General features: G+C 32.1%; 1 protein-coding gene across 1 annotated transcript in view; it reads right to left on the minus strand.

Moving 5' to 3' along the window:
* The window catches only part of LOC130451739 (atrial natriuretic peptide-converting enzyme), a 116,466-nt gene extending 92,621 nt beyond the window's left edge, over positions 1–23,845 (minus strand). The window contains exon 1 of the mRNA XM_056790955.1: positions 23,772–23,845. The gene's annotated coding sequence lies outside the window, so the exon portion shown is untranslated. The remainder of the gene's footprint in view (positions 1–23,771) is intronic.
* Between the last annotated feature and the right edge of the window lie 315 nt (positions 23,846–24,160).

A 24,160-nucleotide genomic window follows, 5' to 3' on the forward strand; every position in this document is an offset into this window, starting at 1 on the left:
TGGTGAAATAAAGATTGTCAAAACGCAAACAGAACATATAAACACTTCTTTAACAAGTTTAAACGACATAACTTAACAGAAAATTTAATCATATATAAAAAACAAAGGGCTCAAGCAAGATGTATTATGAAAAAGAGTAAACGCGAATCGTGGACTAAATTCGTGTCTACAATAACATCCTCAACCCATCATCCTTAGTTTGGAAAAATATCTGAAAGATGACAGGAAATAAACAACAACCAAGAATTTCATTCTTAGCCACAAATAATACCCTTATCACGAAACCCAGTGAAATAGCAGAAACAGTAGCTTCACAATACGAACATAACTCTAGTGATTCAAACTCAACCCGACATTTATACAAGTTACAAGAGACATCAAGAGAGAAAAACTAATAGATTTTCCTGAAACTGAAACAAATCCCATGAATTACCCTTTCAATAAAAGAGAACTTTACGAAGCACTGAAATGGCAAAAACAGACAGCTCTTGGTCCAGACCATATACCTGCAACAAAACTCTCAATCACCACCAAAAACTATCTATTTAAACTAAACAACTATATTTGGATTAATAAAATCTTCCCTTCATGCTGGCGCGATGCCGTGATAATTCCTTTTTTGAAGCCCTACTACTACTACGTATATACAGATATATCAAAATAAAGGACTTCTACTATTCACCTCTGAAATAATTTCGAAAATCAATATTTCATGAATATATTTTGCCATTCTTTAAAGGGATAAACAACTACTTTCCTGGCTAATGCCTCGACGAATATAGAATAACAACCCCTCTGAAGAGCGTGACGTAAATCTACCTTTTCCTTTTTGTCGATATTAAGATCGCCAATGGCTCGCAATTGCAAGAAGAGAGTGTAGCTACTGACTAATTTCGACGTTATCACGTCTCATCAGAGCAGTTTATCACCCCTCGTTCAGGATTGAGATCCGAACTGAAGACAACGTTAAAGAGCGTCGCATTTGGTTCATGTAGTTAAACATTTCCCCAGCAAGCATTAAATGGCGCCATCCTCACTTCCAACTGTAAACCATTGGTCAGGTAGAAATCTAGAGAAGAAGTCGAGAATAATATAGATTTCGATGGTAAATGAGGTCTGCAATATATATATATATATATATATATAGTCTGAAAATGAAACAAAGGGCTAACAAGAACTTGAAAAGCATAACTCGAGAGTCATTTAAAAAAAACAGGGAAGACTGTAAATATATTTAAGTACGGTACACAAAACAGAAAAGATTCAAAAGTCCGTTATCAAAAGAAAAATTATAAGGTACACTGGCAACAAGCTACTTATATAGATAAACCATGATTTGAAACAACAGAATAACTTAGTCTTGACTTGGCGGCGTTACACGTTTCAATTAAATTTGGGCAAACCTAAATTTTGTTATTTGCAAGCCCCAATAATTACCGAAGAATGTGAGAGTCAAGCTGTCTTAAACAATTGCAATAACTATAGTTACGTACACATCAAAATCAAGAATATGCCGAAAAAAATCACGATAGCAATAAGGTCAATGCAAAAATGGAAGACACACTAAAAAAAGTCGTATTAGTCAACTTATATTGTATACATTAAAGGAATGAGCCTTATAAATAACAACAGAAAAGGGAGGAAGTAGTAGACTAATAAGATCATGGTGGAATGCTGTCTGGGGAAATGCAGGAATGGGACCGATAAGATTTGAGAACATGTGTAGGCAATCAATATAGAAAAAAGGAATAAACATGTTATTACACACAAGGTATCAACCACTTTTTTTAATCTGTTTATCGTGCTTATATAAGTAGATGCTGGAAGAAATATTTCATCAGTCATTGGTGATAATAGTCTTGCGTGAAGATACATTTACAATGAACAGTCCATTATTTTAAAACAAAATATGATCAACAAACTTTGCATAACTTCAAATCATCAGTTTTTCAAAAGCTTGATATAGGGAACTGTTTCAGTTGGTAAATTTTGTCGGAAATCAAGTTTCAGCTGTCACTGATAGACATAAAGTATTTCAAATTTAAATTATGTGTCAAGGAAGTGTCTCTTGAATAATAAATGCTTTGTAAAATCTGACTTCTACGTGTATAAATGTTTGTATCTTCTGGTGTTCTAATAATGAATTCTCCTGGATGTAAATTGAAAACAATTATATTTACAGCATTGGAGAAAATGGAACGAATTACTTTATAGAGGTTGACGGAGACCATGAATAATTAATTCATACAGAGGAGAAACTAACAAAATCAATAAGTTCAAGTGATAATATAGAGAGAGTATATGTCATCTTGTTGTGTACAGTGCTCCTATTCATCATTTTTTTATGCATACTTTCACAATAAATCGAATAAGACATCTATCTTCAATGTTATAATATAACAACATATATACATACGTAATGGAGATTAAGTTAGAAAGTTCTCAGTTCCTGACTGCTTCCAAGTGAGCATAGCAAATACATGATTCAATAAAACAGTGATGAGTTCATTGATAAATTAAGTTCCTTATAACTAAGTACGTCGAGGAGCGTTTATCTATCAATCAATCAATAAGGCCGATTTTAATCTGGGCCATTCATCAATGCATGAGACCAAAAATTGCCACTGACACGACCATAATAACTAAATTAGGGAAAGAGAGGCAGCAAATATGATTTAGAGTAATGCGGTTTCACTGAGTTAAAACTATTAATATTGATCTTCGATAGTACCTGGATATTGAGGGATATTTTAAGGTGAAAATAACATATTGCATAATTATTTAAGCAGAAACTAGTAGTCAGATAGCAATCAGAGAGATTAATTATAAATTTAATAAATTTATTCACAGAAAATCTTCTTTATATATTCAAATCTTCCTGATATATTCTCAATTTCATAGTTAATAAGTCCTCTATATTCATTATTTCCAAATTTCACTGGTAACTACTGGTTTTATCGCAGACTTATATACTCTTAATTTGGTTGCTCAGCATTATAATTTTGTATTTATTATATACCCTATTACTCCTATTTTATTGTCATTCATATCAACTCCGTATTCACTGTCTTCTTCCGTTAAAATTTTTTTGAAATACTTACTCCATTATTTTTCATTAATATTTGTTGTAGTTGTTTTTCTATTTTGTTTCTCTATATGTTGATATGATTTTACAATATTTTTATCACCATTTTACAAGGTGTCCATTATTATTTAACCATTTTAATATCTTTGTGCTCTCGTTTCTTATTTTTCTATACTTGTTCGTAGCTGTAACATTTGTACCAATGACTTCCTGCGTTACATTTATAATACTTTTCTTAATCTTTTTCCATTGATCATCAATAGTATCTTTTTCTTTACTCTTTTGTCGTTGCTTTTCTATTTCTTTTCTGTATTCGTTCTCCCTCGTTTTCAGCTTCTGCATATTCCGTTTTCTGCTTTTTATCGCCTTGTTCACTATATTAATTATTCTTAATTCAATTTTGATTATTACTAAGTGATTATCAGGCTCAACTCCTGTTCCTCTTTACGATTTTACATATTGTATCATTTTTTATCTTCTTTTTGATATTAAGACGTGATCTATTCGGTTTTCCTTGGTAGTTCCTGGTATCATTCACGTAATTTTATATTCTGTCTTATGTTTAAAGCTAATGCTACTAATATACATGTTAAGCTCGGCTAGACTACATATTCGCCTTCCATTATCGTTAGTTGTTTCGTGTAAGGTGTGTTTTCCTGCCACACTACTCAAATAGTCTTCTTTTCCTACTTTTGCATTTATATCTCCAATAATTATTAATGTATCATTTTTTGTGACGTCCTCGCATACCTTACCAGGTTTTCATAGAATTCATCTTTGTCTTCGTCTTTTGCTTCTTCTGTTGGTGCGTAAATATTATTTGTTATGTTTGTTATACCACTTTTTAATGTCATTTTTAATAATTTGATTTTCTTTGATATTTTAAGTTTTAAGGACTCTATTTTTCATCTGTTTCATTAAATCAATCTTAGTATCACTTGGGTGATAAGAAAGATAAATGATATTTCATCCAGAACGTATTGGTTTCCCTGTAGTTACACGATTTAAAAAAATTACAATGGTTTTTTAATAACATTGTAATAATAAAAAACTTGAATTACCAACTATTACATCAAGATAAAGGTACAGGGTATTTCTAATGTACAAATATTCTTTTAAAATGAGCTTTTTAGGCTACAATTAAATACTTATACGGTGTGGTCAAAAAAATAGGGTCGATGAAATTTTATAGTAGCACTTCCTTACGTGTGTTGATGTTTATACTTCTCAGTCTACTATTATGTCATGAAACAAGATTCTTAAATAACACATGAATATTAAGTTATCTTTCCGAATAGGTAAAAAAGTCCCAACTAGTTCACGAAATGGGCCGAATGAGGAGAATTACTGTTTTCGACCTCTTGAACAAATAAAAATATGGGAAGTGTCATTTTCTCCATCATGACAACGAGCCGTACAACATTTTTTTGTAATTGATTCCAATGAAAGAAAAATAAGCTTCAAGATTTTTTGGATGAATATCAATCTAAAAATGTGATGTTGTAAACTGTTTGCAGAAATCCCTTGTATCAATTGCCAAATAACCTTCTTTTCAATTATTCTAAAAAAAATTTAATACAACTTAAGCTAAAAAATAAAAACTGAATTTGTAAATTCACTACTTTTCCAATATTTTTTTTAAATAGTAATGAATATATTAACGAAACCAAACATCAAAAATCAATGTTTGTTCATTGTTTCACAATGATCATTCAATTGATAATTATACTAAATAAGGAATAGTTTGGAAAATCACAGCTCTGATTTACTATGGTGTACAAGGCTGCTTTTTCGAATGGATATTTGTACAAAAGTACTTAGTGGTTTTGACTTTCGCAGAGAAAGAACCTTCAACAAATAAATATTATTAACAAAAGTCTATTTATTATATAAATGCAATCACTAGGAACCTAGTTGGTAAATAAACATCACTGATAATGCTGTAGATTGTAAAACAACAGCATTTAGACATGATCCGCGCTTAGAACTAGTTCATTCTGGATATTAAGATTTATTTTTATATCTGAAACCAAAATAGTACCTAGTGAAAATAAATTCCACTTATATAATGCACCCCAGAATTTAACGTGTTGGGTGCTATTCGTTCAAAATGGCCCTTTTACATTCGCAGTTATATGAGAATAAAAGTTCAGGGTGAACATCTCATCATTTTCCATTCATCCTTTTTAAATAATTGACGTGAATCAGCATTTTCACGCCCGGTTTCTCATACACACTTTCAAATGGAATTGTTCTCCTTGCATTGACGAGAAAACGTTGATAGGGGCATGACGCCCCAATGTTTTCCAGATCACTTAGAGGTGGAGGTCGAAATTTATAATCGAATTTCCCCCTATATCGAAGTAATCTCAAAATCGAAGCATATATAGAGTGAAGTAATTTGTTTGCATCATTTTGGAAAACGATATAAATTTGAAAGCTGGCCAATTGAACAAGAAATAAATATCAATACATACGAGGATGTATTGATATTTAGTTAGCCTAGACCAATTCCAAGCATAAACAAAATATAGCGTTACCATAGCAACGAACAATAACTTATTACAAGTGTCAGTGTAAAGTTCAACATCAAAAAAGTAAACCAGAGTTACGCAATAAATTAAAAGAAAACAGATGTCCACCGAAATTGTAAAAATCGAAAAATTGAATTATCGAGCCATCATCAAGTACCTGTATTTTAAAGGGTTAATAGTTAAGCAGATTTACGAAGATGGTGATCAATGTCCTTCGTATGCGACCGTGAATAGAGCTAAAACGGATATCTGAAGCACTGAATATTTCATACGAACGCGTTCATCATATAGCCCACGTCAATTTGGACATGACAATATTGACCAAAAGCGTGCAAGGGTAGAAGCATCGCATTCGATCTGTGCTCGATTTGAAAACCGTAGACTTGTAGACTTCTTAAACCGAATTGTTACTATGGATGAGACTTGGGTACATTTCTACGATCCAGATACAAGACATAAGAAGTTTCATGTCCAAAAATATGCTGGAAAAGTTCCTGCTTCAGTTTTTTGAGATTGTCATGGAGTAATCTTGATTGATTTTTTGGAAAGCTATCCAAAGGTGTTTTGTTTTTGTAGGACAACGCCCCTGAACACAAATCTCATGTTGCAATACAAAAAATTAGTGATTTAGGGCTTGAATTACCTTGACCCCCCTTGACCATCATATTTGGTTCCGTCCAACTATCATCTCTTTCCTCAACTGATAAAAAGTTTAAAAGGTTGTAAATTTTCTTCCAACGAGGAGATAATAAAAGCTGTGGAGGTCTGGTTTGCAGAGCAAGAAGAAACATTTTTTTGAAACGTCTAGAGACGTTGCACTTTTTTCAATTTTTCAATATATCCTTGTAAGTAAGTGAAAGTAGATACTATAAAAATATATTTTCAATAAGGTTATATAATTTTAACTGACGACTTCTAGGATATGTATTGTAATATCTTAAAGGAGTCAGTAGAAGCTATGAATTTCATGACATATATTTTCATTGCTTTTCAAAACATCCGTGAACAACTCTGAAATGAAATGAATTTTAGAGACCTCAACCATGAGGAGATGTTTTCCGTATCCACGTAGTAGCAAATAATATTATTGGGTATTCAAATCAGAGTTTATAAGACGGATGATCATAATTTCAATCAAATATGTGCCTTTTATTTATTAAGTGAAAGCGCAATAATATCCTTCAACTTTTCGAATGTTGAGAGTAATCCAGGATATTCGATAGAAGGAGTATAAATTACAAAGAAAAGAAAAATAACCACATTACTTTATATTACACTGAATTGGTATTAACATTGACTCCTAAATTCCTCTAAATCTAGGGAGGTTGCTTTCTATTCAAATTTAAACGAGGCATTTAGCGATAATATTTGTAAGTCCATGACTCATCGTGACTGTTCTGTATACGGCTTTCGATCTTCATCCTCTCATATAATACTAACCTCTCTAAGTTTTCTTCCACAGTTGTTCCTGTCATAATTGCGTCTTCTGCGATTTCTTCCTACCGAGGTCTTTCAATAATTGCCAACAAGTATTTTTCTTGGTTTTTTCTATTAATCCAATCGTACTATGTGGCCTGCCCATCGCAGTCCTGTACTCTATTAGATTCGAGATGTGTAGTTGCTCGTATTTTCCGTCATATTTCCCTTTGCGTTCCATATAAAATCTGACGTTATTGTTTATATGTACATCTCTAGATCTAAATATATGCAGGAGTATGCCTTATTTGCTTAGTTGATACTTCTTTTGATCTCTATGTTTTTGTTTCAATTTAGGGTAAGCTGTACACTTAGATATGTGAATTCTGTTACTCTTTTTAGATTGTAAGTCTTCCCTTATATAGATGTCATTTGCGTATGCTCCTTTGGATCTACTATAGCTCTAGTTTTCAAATATTCTACTACTTCAATCGATACTAGCAGTTTTTGGGAACATCTGTTAATAAATTAGGAATCCAGATTGCTCATAAATTCCATGAATCCAAACATTTTCATATAACCTTATAAATGCTGGTAATAGTGATGTCACGACTTGAGGATCTCTTCCATGGCTGTCTTCATTGATCCTTATTAGATCACATTAGCAATAATAAAAACTATTGCTGCTTTCATTTTCCACTCAACACTAGTGTTGACTATTCTTATTCTAAAAATCGTGTCCTTGTCCTCCAACTGTCTCAATAATATGGAAGGTAATACAGAAACAAAGAGATACATTTCATGGATCGTCCTCGTCTTACTCCTCCTTATTCTATCCACAAACAAAATTCCATGTATGAATGAATCTCATTGAATTCTGAGACATGTGTTGGCTATAAAACTGTACGTCTAACCCATTTATCAGGAAAAATCTGATTCAGTTTATCAATTAGGATGTCAGGATTGGATATAACATAAATAACATATTTCCGTGTGTATAGAAGAATATACCGAAATCTGTTCAAAATATACTCTGTTTTAATAATACCTTCCATTTTATAAACGAAGATAGGTAGATAGGTAGATAGTCATAAAAAATTAACGTATACTCTTTACGTATATTGCACGCATCGAATAATTAATCCAATAGTTTTTCTCCTTTTAATATACTCTCCCATTTTTTCAATGTACTTATTTAGTTCTTTTATTAATAAATAGAGACAATTGCATACATTTTCCTTTACCATGTTTGTTTTTACACTATTAGCTTCACTTAGGTCATATGTGTTTCTAGTGGCTATTTTCATATAAAATTAACAAAAAAATGTTCAAATGTATACAATAGACAATAGAGTGTTCAATTTTTTTAGCTATCGGAGGATATTATACGAAATATTTTTCTGAATCAATATTACATGATGAATAATCGGCCAAAAGGTGATTTCCAATGAGTTTTTGACTTCATACTTTGGTTGATGAAGGATTCTGATTAAATAATACTGAAGATATGTCTATTTTTAAATTATAATATTGTTATTAATTCACAAATCAATAAATACCTCTTGTGAGGTACTTCCATATAAAAGCTCTGTACACTTGGTATTATTATGTTATAAAATCACAGTCCATACTAATGTTACGAAAATAAATCGGTATTAGTATATATCTTGTAGATGTAGACAGAGGAAGTTCCAGAATTTAACAGCACATCTCAAGTTGAACTTTGTTATTCATATTTTTGTGATCACTCTTTCATATTGAAATAGGTTTATCTCAATATTTTTGTTTGCTAGTATATTTAATAAGGGACTATTTTGTTTTGAAACATGATATGTGCAGGTTCCATATTACTTCGAAGCGACTTTTCTGCTAGAATATTTCTTCATATTAAAAGAATATTATTACAAAGTTGAGCAACTTGATAATAATCGGGATTGCATTTGAAAGCATTATATAATATTGATCATCCTCTACTTCATGATATTAGACAGTTCAGTGAAGTTTCAAGTAGAGAATCTGAAGCCCAAATTCATTTTATTCGAGTATTGAATTACAATAAATAAAGTATTTGAAGAATGATACAGAAGGGTATTCAGTTGTAAATAATATTAACTGGATTTGAAAATAAATACAAGTGTTGTTTGACGGAAGAGCCACTTTGCAATGAAAAACTACCTCTATCATAATTTTATTTTAACTCTCTACACATTTATTCCAGCAAGTTTCCATATTTTTCAAACTATAAAAATTATAATCTTTCGGTTCTGCAAAATAGGTGTCTCTGATATCACCTTTTCGTTTGACTGAAATCGTTTCCCAACGAGCCATTTTTCAAGTTTGGAAACAGACAGTAGTCAAAGAAGGAGACAACAAATCGTAATGCAGATCGGCAAAATTTTTGACAGCAATAGTGGAAGAATTACCGTCATAGCACAAAACACTTTGCTTCATCAAATGAGATCGTTTATTCTCAATTTAATATCTAAATGTACCAGCAATGAAATTGAAATTTCTGTAACCGTGATGTTCTTGGTAGGAAAAACGACTTTTACTTTCTTATGAGCACGTTTCTTGATACATTACTCATTCTGGACTTTGAGAATACCCAAATATTCTTTTGAATTTTTGAGGCTAGTGAGCTTTTAATCAGCATAATACAATCGTGGCAGAATCCACCAAACCAGCTCAATTGATATATCTACTTCATTAGCTACCTAGCGTATATATCTCAGGCTGGTTATAATATTAACGAAAAATCAAGGTCAAGAAATTGTCCCTTTTGGGTATAACAACTCATATATTAAGTTAAAAGTGAATTAACTCGAAAGTATACGTACCTAATAGTGATTTAATCAAAAAATGTATATAGTAAGAGAAAATTATAGCGGCACTATAAAATTGAATCATCAAAAAATACAATTAAGTGAATATTGCAAGAGAAATTGATTGTTGAGATGAAACTATGTGAAAGTGAAACATTACTAATGTACTGTCCACTGGATGTACTAAAAATAAGTTGAGTTCATTGAACTTGAAATATTTTCTACTGGTTTTGACATACTTTGAACCAAATTATTTTCGAACCAAATTCATAATCTATACGGAGCTGGATTTTCTTTTAACTTATTTCGTAACTCAATACTTCTTATCAGGCTCCTGCAATAATTTCAAAAATATTTGCCTTGTAGTTTATTATTAATCAGAAAAGTTATCATCATTTCAAAATAATCTACAAACAGTCGCTACAATTTATATCAGTACGATTGAGTAAGATTTGGGTTTCTTGTGACTAACATTAAATTAATCGAATAAAATAAATGAAAATTAGAGCTAGTTGACAGAAAAACTATAAGATACGAGTATGCTATTACCTTGAAGAATTGTCTATTTTCAATTATTTTAAAAATAAAAGAATATATTTGAAAACTCTGTCTTTGGCCTCAATAACACCGTTCCTCGATCTCCTACTTTTTCCTTGGAACCAATGATATGACTCAGTAAACAAACAATTGACAGCAACGTTTAACCGATAATTTAAAAAAAACTATTGTTTTAAAGTCTTGTGAAGCTTTATTAATAAATTTTGTTAGAGTTCTACGTTGCATTTTTTCACATGTTTCTGAATTGAAACAAGAGAAAATTAAAACAGTATACTAACTTTCATATAATCATATCAATTACAATATTTTCGAGGTCGCTATGGTTTCTCATATTTCGAAATCAGAATAGATGAGATGCTAAGAAGCCATAGTGCTGGCCAAACAATTGTTCTCAAATACATTTGTGGATATAGTCATATATAATTATTTTATAAACTATATAAAATAGAGTTAGCCATAAAGGTGTCGATATCAACAAAAAGGTCAGTATTATGTTGTTCTAAAGAGAGTAAATATTGGTCACAGGATTTAGCAAGAAAGTAGCTGTTTTCCTCTTCTAGGAGCGACAAACTACGTGCCAAGGAAATGAATATAAAAAGGTGGTGCAGTTTTACAGACTTACTATTGTTACTATAGAAAGTTTCTTTTACTCACTTTCGTAAAAATAAATTCAACTGGATAGAAAACTGTGATCAGAAATTGGTGCATAAAAGTAAAGTTAAGTTTTAAAAGCATAATCACGAAATTAAAAGCTGTAGTAGGGATAGTCAAATCGGCATAAAATAATATGTATAACATAATTATCTTACTGACGTATTGACTATGGAAAAGAATAGAATCTGTATTATGCAAAAAACTGGAGAAATGAGAACAATATTGGTTATAACTCTACATTCACGAAATAATGAAAAAATCTTGTTCTTACGTTGTTAATGTTTTTTAATTTGGCTTAAAAAAATAGTTATATTTGTGATGATAGATGTGAAGATTTTTAATTAAATTATGTAAAAATGACTTTTCAATGAAAAACTTATGAGAAAGTATTTTATTTTCCATCTCTACACATTTAATCCAGCAGGTTGCCAATTTTTGCAAATCATCCAAAATATGACATTTCACAAACTACTGTCTGTGGAAACAGAAAGTAGTCATAAGTAGCCAGATCAGGTAAATATTGTGGACAAGGCAATAAATACTAGCGCAGTTTATGAAATAATAGCAGACAAATTTAGAAGTGCATTATCGTGATAGAATGAAACTCTCTCCTTCAACAAATTAGGTCACGACCTAAACGTACTTTGCTCCCCTTGTAGCACGTTCCTCGCAAGTCTATTGTTTCGACTACATTTTTATTTCTTGGGTATTATAGTGTACTCAAGTTTCATTCACTGGGTGAATATTTATGGAAAAATTTACTTGAACTTGGGTCGAAAATATTAAAAAAAGTCGTTGGAATTTTTATTCCGAGCACTCTAGGCACCCACCTTGCAGATAACCTTTTTTATACTTTTTTTTCCTTTTTCTATGTAACTTTTCATGCAAAATTTTGTACCAGTATTTGGTTGAGATATTTACATCATTAGCTGTATCACTTACTTTTATTCGATGATTGCCAGGACAAATGCACTAATTTCATTGATAATTTCTGAAGTAGTTACTGTGAATCATATGGTTACTTTTAAAAGCAAAGAATTAGTTACAAATTATTCCAAAGAACAGAGTAATTTCAGGATTGTATTTACGAAGCTTCTCAATTTCTTCTAGTGTATTTTTACGTTAAAAAATAATTTAATTAATGCTCGATATTCTTTTCTGCTAATAGTTACCCAACAAGAACAGTTTTCTTTTCATCCGATACATGAAGCAAGGATTTTTCATGAGACCCTAAAACTAATATCTAAGAAATACGTTTGGTTTGACAAGAAAAGAAAATAATGTAGCATAGTGAACAATTTGAATACTCAGAATCCAACTTTCAAGTACATTTAAGCCATTCTAATGAGACGTTCGATACACATCATTCAAATTTACATATTCGTATGAAAATGTTGAATTTGATTTTCAGAACGGAAAAATATGATAGTTATATACTATAATACCTCTACTTAAAACAGTATACATTTCCTAAGATTCACGAAAAGTTACAAATCCAAAAAATGTTAATTGAAAAAATTATTCGGTACATTCAGTCTTAATAGAGTATGCAATGATTTTGAATCGTTATTTATTATTATACAGTTATTTTAACGTTATTAGATAAGCTAGCATGTTGTTGATATATTACGTCAGATTTCGTCTTCGAATTCTATCAGATCGAAATAGCTTAAACGCGTACCGAAAAAATCTATAGTATAGAAAATGAGCACTACGTATATATGGACATATTGAATATTTCATAAAATGCTAGCAATACGTAAATTTACTATACCAAAAATTCAGAAGAAAATGGAATAAAGTATATATAGAAAAGGAAACAAACGACACATATATATTTAAAGAGGTTATTAGAAAAAAATATAGAACAGGGAGAATAAGTGCAAATTACATTTATCGATATAAAGTATCACACTCAATATACATGAGTATGGGACAAGATGAGCAAATAGGAATTCTCATAATATAAAAGGTTACAAAAAGAATATATGAAAACGTAAGAGGAGAGTTTCAAACATATGAAAGAAGATTGGGAGGGCTTGAGATAGAAATATAAGTGAAAAGTTCACTTCTATATATATATATATATATATATATATATATATATACATATATATATATATATATATATATATATATATATATATATATATATATATATATATATATCAGTCATGAGTAGGACGATATAGACAATAAAAGGAAAGAACCAGAAACTGGAGAAACCAATTGGCTGTAGTATCCTAGAGCCGCTGAAAATAGAAGATTAGTATATGCAGACGATATTGTAATAGATACACATGCATTCAAAAAAATGGAAAAGTAAACTTTGAAATGGAAATAAATAATAAAAAATGCAAAGGCATAGTAGTAAACTGAAAAGGGGAACATGCAGAAAGGTTAATTATTAAAAGACAAGTAATAGATAGTGTAACCACATTTGAATACCACAGAGTCATTTTTACCTAGAGATAGCAAATAGAATAAGAAACGCCAATTAACCCAGAAAGCTAGGAGGAGAAAGAATGAGAAACAATACCACAAATAAATGACCAGCTAGAGTATAAAAAATGGATGAAAATGGAAATGAAAAATTATAACCCCAATACACTGATGCTCGATAGCATAGAAAGAGTTCTAAATAAAAAGAAATACATTAAATAGTTATTAACAATAAATAAAGAAAACTTGGTAAATCTACCCCAGAAATTTCGACAAAATGATCTATTATTATATGAGCTAGGATGAAAAAAATTATTGATTTCCAATAAATTCGATCCAAGGTTTTCAAATCTATCAATAAAAGAAGAGATCATGTTCGTCGCAATAATTTTGTGATCAGCGAATAAAGTCATTAAAAATTATATGTTTGCATACATTGGGAGTTATTGATTTTTCTATAGAAATGTTTAATATGGTCAGTCTCTTACATTTGCAAGCAAAAAAATTTGGATGATTGTTTTTGTTTTTTTTTTTTGATAATGAAATTTGATACATGAAATTTCACTATTTATTTATTCGGAAATATCATACTTTGACCAATTCATAAAAATATCAAAGTACATGTATATTTTCAACAGATATCAAAAAATGTATTCCATTTTCCACAATAATACTTTTTATCGCACGTTAACTATAAAATTTCAACACTCAGGAAAACATGCATGCGTAATTAGTATATCACTCAAAGCTTTTAAAGATGAACAATAGCTATAAATAACATTTGTAACATGTCTCTGTCTAGGCCATACGCGACTGACGCATAGCTACTTATTTGATGCGAAACCTGAACCAAAATGTAGCAACTGCAATTGCAAATTGACTCTAAAACATATAATCGCAGAATGTCCATCTCTTAACTTAACAATACGTGAAATTTTAGGACCAAAATAGAATATTACTTACCTTAAAAATTACCTTAAACAGATCTCGATTATAAATTTAATTTAAATATTCATAATAAAAATATTCATAGATAAAATACTTAATCTTTACTAAATCGCTAATAACCAGTATACGGTTGATGCGAATTTTGTAATAAAAAAAAACATTTGTAAGACGCATGAACTTGGGAAAATTTTTAAGAATGGAATCATCATAATACGTTCTTCTAAACTTAGATTGGAAGTTCAGTAAGCTATCATTTAGAATTCAAATGTATGAGCTGCTTTAATTATATAATCCTTAAAACCGTCTATGAACAAATTCAAGGTCATTTTTATCCAGAATCCTGGGTTATTTTTGTTAAACGGTGAGTTTTCTTAGTCATTGGAATATAGTATTTTTTTGGATTTAATTGGTACGCTAGAAAATTGTGTCACCTTTAAATTAAACTTATATTTCAACTCAATTCATGAAATTTGAGATTTATGATGATGGGGTAATATGGTTTATAAAAAATACAGATACACACTACCGGTTAAAAGTTTCTGCCCACTCCATTCATTACATTTCAAAATCATACGTTTCAAGAGATATTGTCAAGCGGAGATCGATACGGTATCTTACAAACCAAAAATAATAGTGTCCATCATTTGTTAACTCTATAGGAGCGCATATTTATATTTTGTCTGTGATTGTGACAAGTTAAAACTTGTTAGCCCCGTGAGACGCAAGAACGTCTGTGATTTATACTTTTTGTAGCAAAACATCTTTTTGTGAAGTTTTAATACGAATTGTTTTCATTCTTGCAAATTTAATTTTAAAAATTGGTGAAACCAAGGAACTAGCGATTGAATGTTCATAGTCTAGACAAAATTAAGTGTACCTATGCCGCCGAATTAAAAATACCTCGATACCGTTACGAGCGGCCTCGAAAAATCACAACCACTGGTGATGAACGTATTTTATTTATCATTAAACGTCATTAACGACTCACGAGTCCAGAGTTAGCAGCTCATATCAATGTTTCTATGGATCTGCCTTTGAATACTTCTACAGTGAAAAGAAGATTGATATATTTACAAAAGAAGTAACTTTACTGTTTTTGAATAATCCACAAAAATTTTTCTCTCAAAGGCAAAATATTCCATTCTCTATTCCATTGCCTCTAGTGAAAACAGGAATAAGTTGAGTTGTGCCCTTACGATATTTTTATCGTTTTTAAGCACCTGCTGGCCCAACACTAGCAAATCGGTGTCACTCTATTTTACTTCTACATCTTATTTCCAAAAAGCACTAGTAGTCCAGTTCCCAGAGACCAAAAAAGGGGTTCACCTTACAAAAGTAGGAGTAGAAGATTTTATCTTTTTATTTCGTTTTAATGGGTATAAAGAATAAAATATCAAAAATGTGACTAAATTTGATTTCGGCACAACTTTTGATAGCAGAAAAACTTTTCGGACATTTTTCGGTTTTTTCGCAATATCTCGAGAAGGAGTGGTTATAGCATAAAACAAACCCTATACAATGTTGTATAACACTAAATTCCCCACAAATTTAATGCTTAACTTTTTCTTTTACTAACAATAAGGAGCGAGCTACAGCATCTCAAAGATGGCCAATTTTTTTTAAAATGGTAAAAAGGCCAAGTAATGCCTTCTCTTATGTGTGTTATTGCAACCCATGCATTCTTTGATTCTATTTTTAACTTAGATTTTTGTCGAATAAGGTTCTTCAGACTACCTCTCTCCATGAAAATGATGTATAATGATCTATAACTTTTCTGTGAGCCCCCTATGACAAAATTAATTACCAACTAAAGGAATAAAGGAGATGAGAAAGTGAGAAAACAAGTGTATGAAAAAAACTGTTATTAAGCAAATGAAGTATTTAATTACAATTAAAACAATGAAAAATTGACCAATGAAAAGAGAAGTTAACAAAGAAGTGTTTTTCATTTGTATAAAAATTATTTGTAATAACTAGGACTCGGATTTTTGCATATTTGCATATTTTTTAGGTGTGTATGATGAATCAAATCGCAAATTTAATTTGCATGTTTTTGCATGTTTTAGATATTTGAGCATATTCTAGAGATTTGAGCATATTTTTGCATATTTTAGACATTTGAGCAAATTTATGCATTTATTTTCATCTTCTGCAAATAAAGTAAAACTTCTGATTTGTTGAGCTTAGCATCTACTGTAGTTCAATGTACTTTTTCATCTTCAATGGAGTTACGGTGTTGACCTGAAAACAACCCAAGTCATAGTTAAGACTCTTGCCTATTGTTCCGAACAGGTAAAATTAGGATTAGCCCCCTTGTGGCATAATACTTAAAATGTTTACTCTCATATTCTCTCAAACGGGGTTTACTTGCGACGTAGAAATATCATTTTAGTATTGTGAAACATCCTACCAATGCTCCAGTTTAATTCGAATCAACCTTTCAAATACATCTAAGTGTCTCCTTGTGGAATTCACATCCGCCTGATTCAGGCGATTGTTTCGTATGCGATAAATGGTTAAGTGAAGGTGAAATACGAAAATTGGGTGAACAATCGCTTGAACGTGTTTTGTAATGCAGTGTTAGACGTAAGGAGAAGACGCGCCAGCGTTTTTTGAAGGACAAAACACAAGTGACAGTCCACAGTAACTACTATTTGCAATACATCAAGGAGTTTAATATAACAGCAGCTTTAAAAAAAGGTGAGCAAGGGTGTTCAAATGGTATGGTTCCGAAAGTTCGATCAAAAAGTGAGTCATTTTCCATTAAACTTCCATGAAAACAGAGACGGATGCCGAATAAAAAAAATGAAATACGTGTTGTGGAGAATCACGAAGCTTGAAAAAAAGTGTCATGACACAAGCCTAACTGTGTGGAGATGAGTGGGCAAGCCGAATAAAAAACGAGAACGACTTGGTTTTTTGCTATAAGAACTTGTATTGGAGGCCTAAAAGTTGGATGAAACTAGGCTACCGATCAGAGACGAATTTTGTTGAGGCAATGGAGACAATTTACTTCTATCTTAAAAGCGAACAAGAGGAATGTTGATTTCCTATGGAAGTCCTGCTTTAGTTGATTCAAGGGGGTTACAAAGCAGACGCGGAAACAATAAAAGTACTGTGGTGTGTTTGAAAAATGTTGGATACAAAATACTGACAACTGGTATTATTATATTATATATTATATATTATATTATCACACTCAATCATCAAAGCAGCAAGGCCAAGATCTTTTCTTTCATCTCTTCTGACAAGGATAAGCGCGTACCTTTACAGAAAGTTTGGTTCTAAACATCTCATCAACATATCATCATTTCTTGGATTTTCAGCTGATTACAAGAAAGCTTGCCATCTCGAAACCTCTGTTGTACTTGAGCCTATATAACACCAATTTAATGAGAATGCATTTTGTCAATACATCTTTGACAATGCCGATCATGTCATGACACTTGATGGAAGCGGAACCTTCCACGCTATGGGAGGAATCATGTGTGTCACCCCTTACGATGCAGTACTCCCTGATGATGGTTTGACACGTGCCTCGTACTTGACAACAGCTCAGAGTGTGGGAGACGCAGGACACATTGAACTGCTAACAGTTTCAAACGCTGGAGGATTGAGAAAGGTGCCTATGCAAGAAGTACATGAATTGAAACCAATTTCCACAGAAATAGTGCCACTGACCACTGATGTAGTTTGGTTTTACAGTAAATGGATGAATAATCAAACTGTGAATGGAGCAGATAACACAGGACCAAACGTACGATCGTTTAAAAGTTATAGCCCTTCCATTCATAAACAACATACCATCTGACCTCAACACCACATACACATCATTAATTTCGGCTTCAAAGAAAAGTGAAAAAGTCGGTAACAACATGTGTTTTGTAACATTTGATCAGCCTCTGTACCTAAAAGCAAGAGATCTTAGAGCTTGCGGTCACCCTGAGCTGAGGAACATCATGGTGAGACTTGGAGGTTTCCATTTAGCAATGTCGTACATGGGAGCTATTGGCACTATAATGGCTAGCAGTGGATTGTAACAATTGTTGACCACCATATATGCTGAGAAAAGTGTGGAAAAAATTATGACTGGCCATGCATACTCAAGAGCTGTACGAGCTCATTTTCTGATGTACTCTTTACTGGCTTCTCTTATATGGCAGGAAATTGAGATAGATGAGAATGAGCGTACTGAACTCATGATGATAGTGAAGTCCTCTGTGGTGTGAGGGAAAGATTTGGCGAAGCCATGACGAAACTCGAAAGTAGAGGACCCACAGCTAAGTTATGGGTCCAGTATTTTCGTATGATTACAATTCTCAAGCAATTCATCCAAGCTAAGAACTCAGGCAACTGTAAATCATATCTGGACTCTGTTCAAAATGCATTACCGTTCATTCACGCATCAGATCACTACTTATACGCCAATAGTGCACTTCTTTATCTGAAGAATATATTAACACTGGAACAAAGAATGGTCCCAATCTCTCGAACAGAAAAACATGAAATCCCGTGGAGGTGTCATACAAAGAGGGATTACATATAGTGTTTTGGCGAAATGGTTGTTTGCCATGGTATACTCACAGAACGTCTGGGATCAACTTGAAGATTTCTGTGATCAACAATATGAAACATCAAGACGTAGATGTACGAAGTTCGCGAGTGGACCGAGATGCTGGTGACTGCAACAAGTTGCCCGAGTGGCTTACACAACACCCCCCTTTACAGACACCGATGGAGTAAAATAGCTAAGCAGTGGAATTGTTGGTGAACCAGACATCAACTGGCATTTGGCAGAATCAATTGGCATGGGTGTGGTAGAAAAGATGCGAGATCGTGGCAATTTCAACAATGTGATCTTTTCAAAGAAGAACAAGGTTAAAACCCTGGAAACCGTTGTCAGTAGTCTCAAAATTGGTAACCTCAAAATACCTTCCACCGATCCTCTGACACTTTTCCAAAGAATGTGTCTGTCGAAACAAGAAGAATCGGATATTGCTAACTTTTTAAAGTATGAACTTGCACCCTACCAAATGGCTTTGTTCTCTGAAGCAGGTTATATGAGAAAAGGAACTGTCTATACTCCAATGAACTGTGAATACGTATTGGAGAAGAAACCGTTTGCTGTTGTAGATGGTGGCTATCTTCTCCATAAAATGGTTTGGCAGAAAAACGACTCCTTCAGTGCCATTTCACAAAGTTACTGCTTATTTCTGACAAGGCATTACGGATTTTAGCAGTTATTTTTGATGGGTACCCCGCAGAGTCTGGCACAAATAGCGCTGAAAGGTTACGCCGAACACAGATCCAAACTTCTCCTGATGTGATCTTTGATAAAACCACAATCAACGCAGCTGCTCAAGACAAGTTTCTGTCGAACGCCAATAACAAGATCAGGTTAATTGAGCTACTCAAAACAGAGTTCAAGGATTGTGGAAAGTCAATCAAGTACATGAGTAGAAACATAGTAGACAGGCCAAGGCCCAGAAATGTGATGCTATGGTGCAGATTGGGGAGGATCTTGATCTTGGGCTCATGACAGGGCCTGGGCAGCAGTACAAGAATTTATTCTTCCTAAAGCCTGGGATTGGTGGTGTAAATGATGTAGGGGAGTCTGGAGAATCTTATTCGACAAAAATCTAAGTCAAAAATAGAATCAAATAATGCAATAACACACACAAAAGAAGGCGTTACTTGACTTTTTTACCATTTTAACAAAAATTGTCCATCTTTGAGATACTGTAGCTCGTTCACTATTGGTCGTAGAAGAAAAAGTTAAGTATACAATTTATAGGTAATTTAATGCTTTACAACTTTGTATAGGAACTGTTTTTTGCTAGAACTACTTTTCGAGATATTGCGAAAAAACCGAAAAGTGTCCGAAAATTTCGAGGTTTTTCGGCTACCAAAAGATGTACCGAGCCCAGATTAAGTCACATTTTTGATATTTTTAAACCCATTAAAACGAAATAAAAAAATAAAATCTTCTACCCCACCTCTTGTAAGGTGAAATCCTCTGGGAAAAGGATTATAGAGGCATTACTCGTCATGTATATCGATTTAAATATTGATTATCCAGATATGAGTAGGTCCACAAAAGCATGAATCGAGACTTTTCAGACATAACTACATTTATAAACATTGTGAAAAGCGATAATTTCACTAAATACCTTATAAACGAAAATATTGCAAGTACGACATAATTGAAATTATTTTCAGCTCTGCTGTAATAAGGAAAGGAATACACGAAATTTGTTAATTCCCTAACTCTTTCGTTTAAACCTACCAAAATGTATATCTGTTCAACTTGTGACATACTCTAAGCTAAAATTACTGATGCGAACAATTTTTTTGAAGAAAAAGAAGAACAACGAGAATACTAACGGAACACTAGGAAGCCTCAAAAAGGTTATGATCGAGAGGATACTGATAAGCAATTAGCTAAAGTAGACGATACTTTATTTTAGTGGTACCTAACGTTTGACATTCAACAATATTTGCCTACACCTCGTCGTCCATGTAGTAATAAAAGAAGCCTTTGGATATTTTACATGAATATACGAGTATATGACCGCAAGTCTAAGGAAGATACGTGTTACATGTAACACAAATAAATTGGAATACGTGGGGAAAATCTAATTGTGTCATGTATTTATTATTATTTAAAAAAAAGTATTTGGATTACTTAACACAAATTATGCTTTATACAGACACGTGCAGAGGACAAAATAAGAATTATTTTCTCAGTGCTATGTTCTTGGCCATAATAAAAGAATGTTCACATATCATAGTATATTTCAAAAATGTATAGAGAAATAAAATGGAGAATTCCATTCATTTCGGCTAAATTTCGTTGTCGGCCATAGGTGTAGGTCTTGAAATATTGTGTAGGGATAGGGATTCCTTAGGTAGTAGATTATACAGTTACGTTTTGCGTTCAACAGGTACCGTTTAACCTTAAAATTTTTAGACCTTTATAAGTATATTTGTTTAGTTTAACGCATCAGTATTTGCTGTTAAGCCGTAAATAGTGCTCAGAGTATTATAAGATTAGTAATAAAATGGCGACATTTACACCAACAAAAAGATGTTCCAATAATTCTCCACTATCAGTGATTGAGAAACTTATTATTTTAAATGTATAAGAAACTGTCGATCGATGTTCCCGAATGACTGGAGTTGGAGAGTGCAACATTTTTAAATTATTGCGGGGAAGAAAGATAGCAGACCAAGTGGAACCTCCCAAAAAAAGTCCAGGCAGATCAGTAAAAGTCCTTAATGAAGACACGAAAAGTGTAATTCGAAGAAAAGTTCATTCTTTTTATTTTAAAAAAGATATACCCACCCTAGATAAGATTTTAATGGAGCTTGGCCAGGATGACAGTATTCCGTTGATAACTAAAGAACTTTTATGGACCACTTTGAGACGCACTTTCACTGGAAAGCGATGAAATTGTTTGCTGACGACGAAAATACTTAAAAAGTATAAAACAGTACAGAACAGAGCAGAAGAAAATCTTTTAACTTGATGAGACGTGGATTAATGAAGGGTATACAGTACCAAAAATGTGGCAAGACAAAAATATAGCCAGTGCTGTTAAAATAAAATTATTTTCAGTGTTTGTGAATGGATAACCATAGGCTAATCCACTGCACTTGATAAAAATAAAATTTTTACAATGAAATCAATGCCAAACTATGAGAGTGGCTTAAATATTCATTGGGCCACTCTGTGTTCCCTTTGCATACCTTATGAGATATTATTACTCTATATATTTCTGAAATGAACTATAAAGAAATTAATCACAAAAGTACCTTTCATATTCGTCATTCAACATTACCAATTGGTCAGATCAACTGAACAGAAAACCAGTTTAATGTCGTAGAAATGTCTAACAAATTTTAAAAAGACCACCAGTTCTGAATAAGAAGACTACAAATACAAAAATTCCTGAAGAATTTATTGTTGAATATGAGACAGCAGTGAAGAAAATGAAGTTGAAACACTGTCTTCCAAACGATTGGGAAAACTGCAAACAACGATATTGATTTAGAATGTATTTATTTCAACCGCAAGGATAGCTAGACCTTATAAAAAGGAACAAAATATTTTGGCTGTTCTTCCTTACACTCATTGAGACTGCCATGATTTTTATGAGAACTTGCCAATTTCTGATGATATTCTGATCTGATAGAATTTCACTATAAAGAAAATTAAAGAATAATTGTTTGATGAAATTTGTTGAAAAAGATACTCATTAGCTATTAGCTTAAAATCTTTATGAATTTGTTATACTTTTTCATTACACATTTTTTGTTCATGTTATTAGGTTTTCTAACAATAATAATTATTTTGGTAATTCGCATCCACTTTCTTGATAGAAAAATGTACACGTACAACATTACTAATATGATATTACTTATTAATAGGGGTAAGTATTCCTATGGGAGTTTTTGTTTGGATTTATTTTATTTTATGTCATTTCATAATGCAACCAAAATATTTCAATTAACGTTGTTGATTTTTGCATTAGTTAATAAGACCACATTTCAAATAAATTGAAAAAAAATATTGAATTGCAGGATTTCAAGATATAAACATAGTATTAAAAATAATAACCCATAACTGTTTTAAGACAGCAATCACTTAATATTGTTAAGGATAAGGAATTGTGGTAAACAGTCTCCTGTTGATGAACCGATTTCCTCGATAAACACAAATATACTTTTGTTTTCCAGAAACCCAAAAATATATGATATATGATATAAATGAAAATCAAAACCGTAGAAATGTTTTCAATGTATTAAAGCCACAGGGACTAATGCTAAAACAGATAAAAAAAATCATTAACGGAATATAATTTATCATTACCTATAATAATTCGAAAACTGATCTCTAATTATGATTTTTTTTGTATTTTTATTTGAATACAGTATATATGATGATGATAAACACGTAACCACCCATGTTACTGTTATCAAACTTTTGCATCCGAAATTTCTAATTTTTATAAATATCCACTATATAGTAGATATTGTTTGAAATGTTCCTAAAGGAACTGTTTCTAATACATTTTTGTTAACTACTTATGAAATATTTTTGATAAAAACTTTGATTAAAAAATATACTCAAATTATATATTTATTTGTTTTAATTGAATTTTAAATAGAAACTTTGTAAATTTTTGCAATTGCTTTGCGTATGGATGATCTATTGAAATTTTAGAATAAGGGTTTGTTTGATATAATCGGTCACTGACCTACAATACGAGATAGTACACACACATACACACACGTAGAACGTACACTCACCTGGTGGGTTGCGCGCGATAGGAGTACAACGTACAACTCCGCGTCGTGATAACATGTGCACAAAAATGTGTCTATCGTCTCGCAGTCTCGGACTTAAAGGACTTGCGCCCCTGTCAGCCGAAACCCTGCCCGGCTCAAGCTGCGCTCGATGCAGCACTCTAACACCACGTGGATTTTGAACTTGGACCACCGTACCTGTCCTCCGCTCTGTGGCAGCTTTTAATATATAAATGATTCTTACACCAGTAAACAAAACAAAAAATATCTTTGAGAGACCAAAAACTATCAGTTAAAAAAAAACTGAAAACTTTCTTAATAATGCAACTTAAAAAATACAATGATTTTATTCGTGCAACTTCTAATTACATCCGACTCATTGTCTATTATGT

Source organism: Diorhabda sublineata, chromosome X (genome assembly GCF_026230105.1).
Source record: "Diorhabda sublineata isolate icDioSubl1.1 chromosome X, icDioSubl1.1, whole genome shotgun sequence".
NCBI classification, from domain to species: Eukaryota; Metazoa; Arthropoda; class Insecta; order Coleoptera; family Chrysomelidae; genus Diorhabda; species Diorhabda sublineata.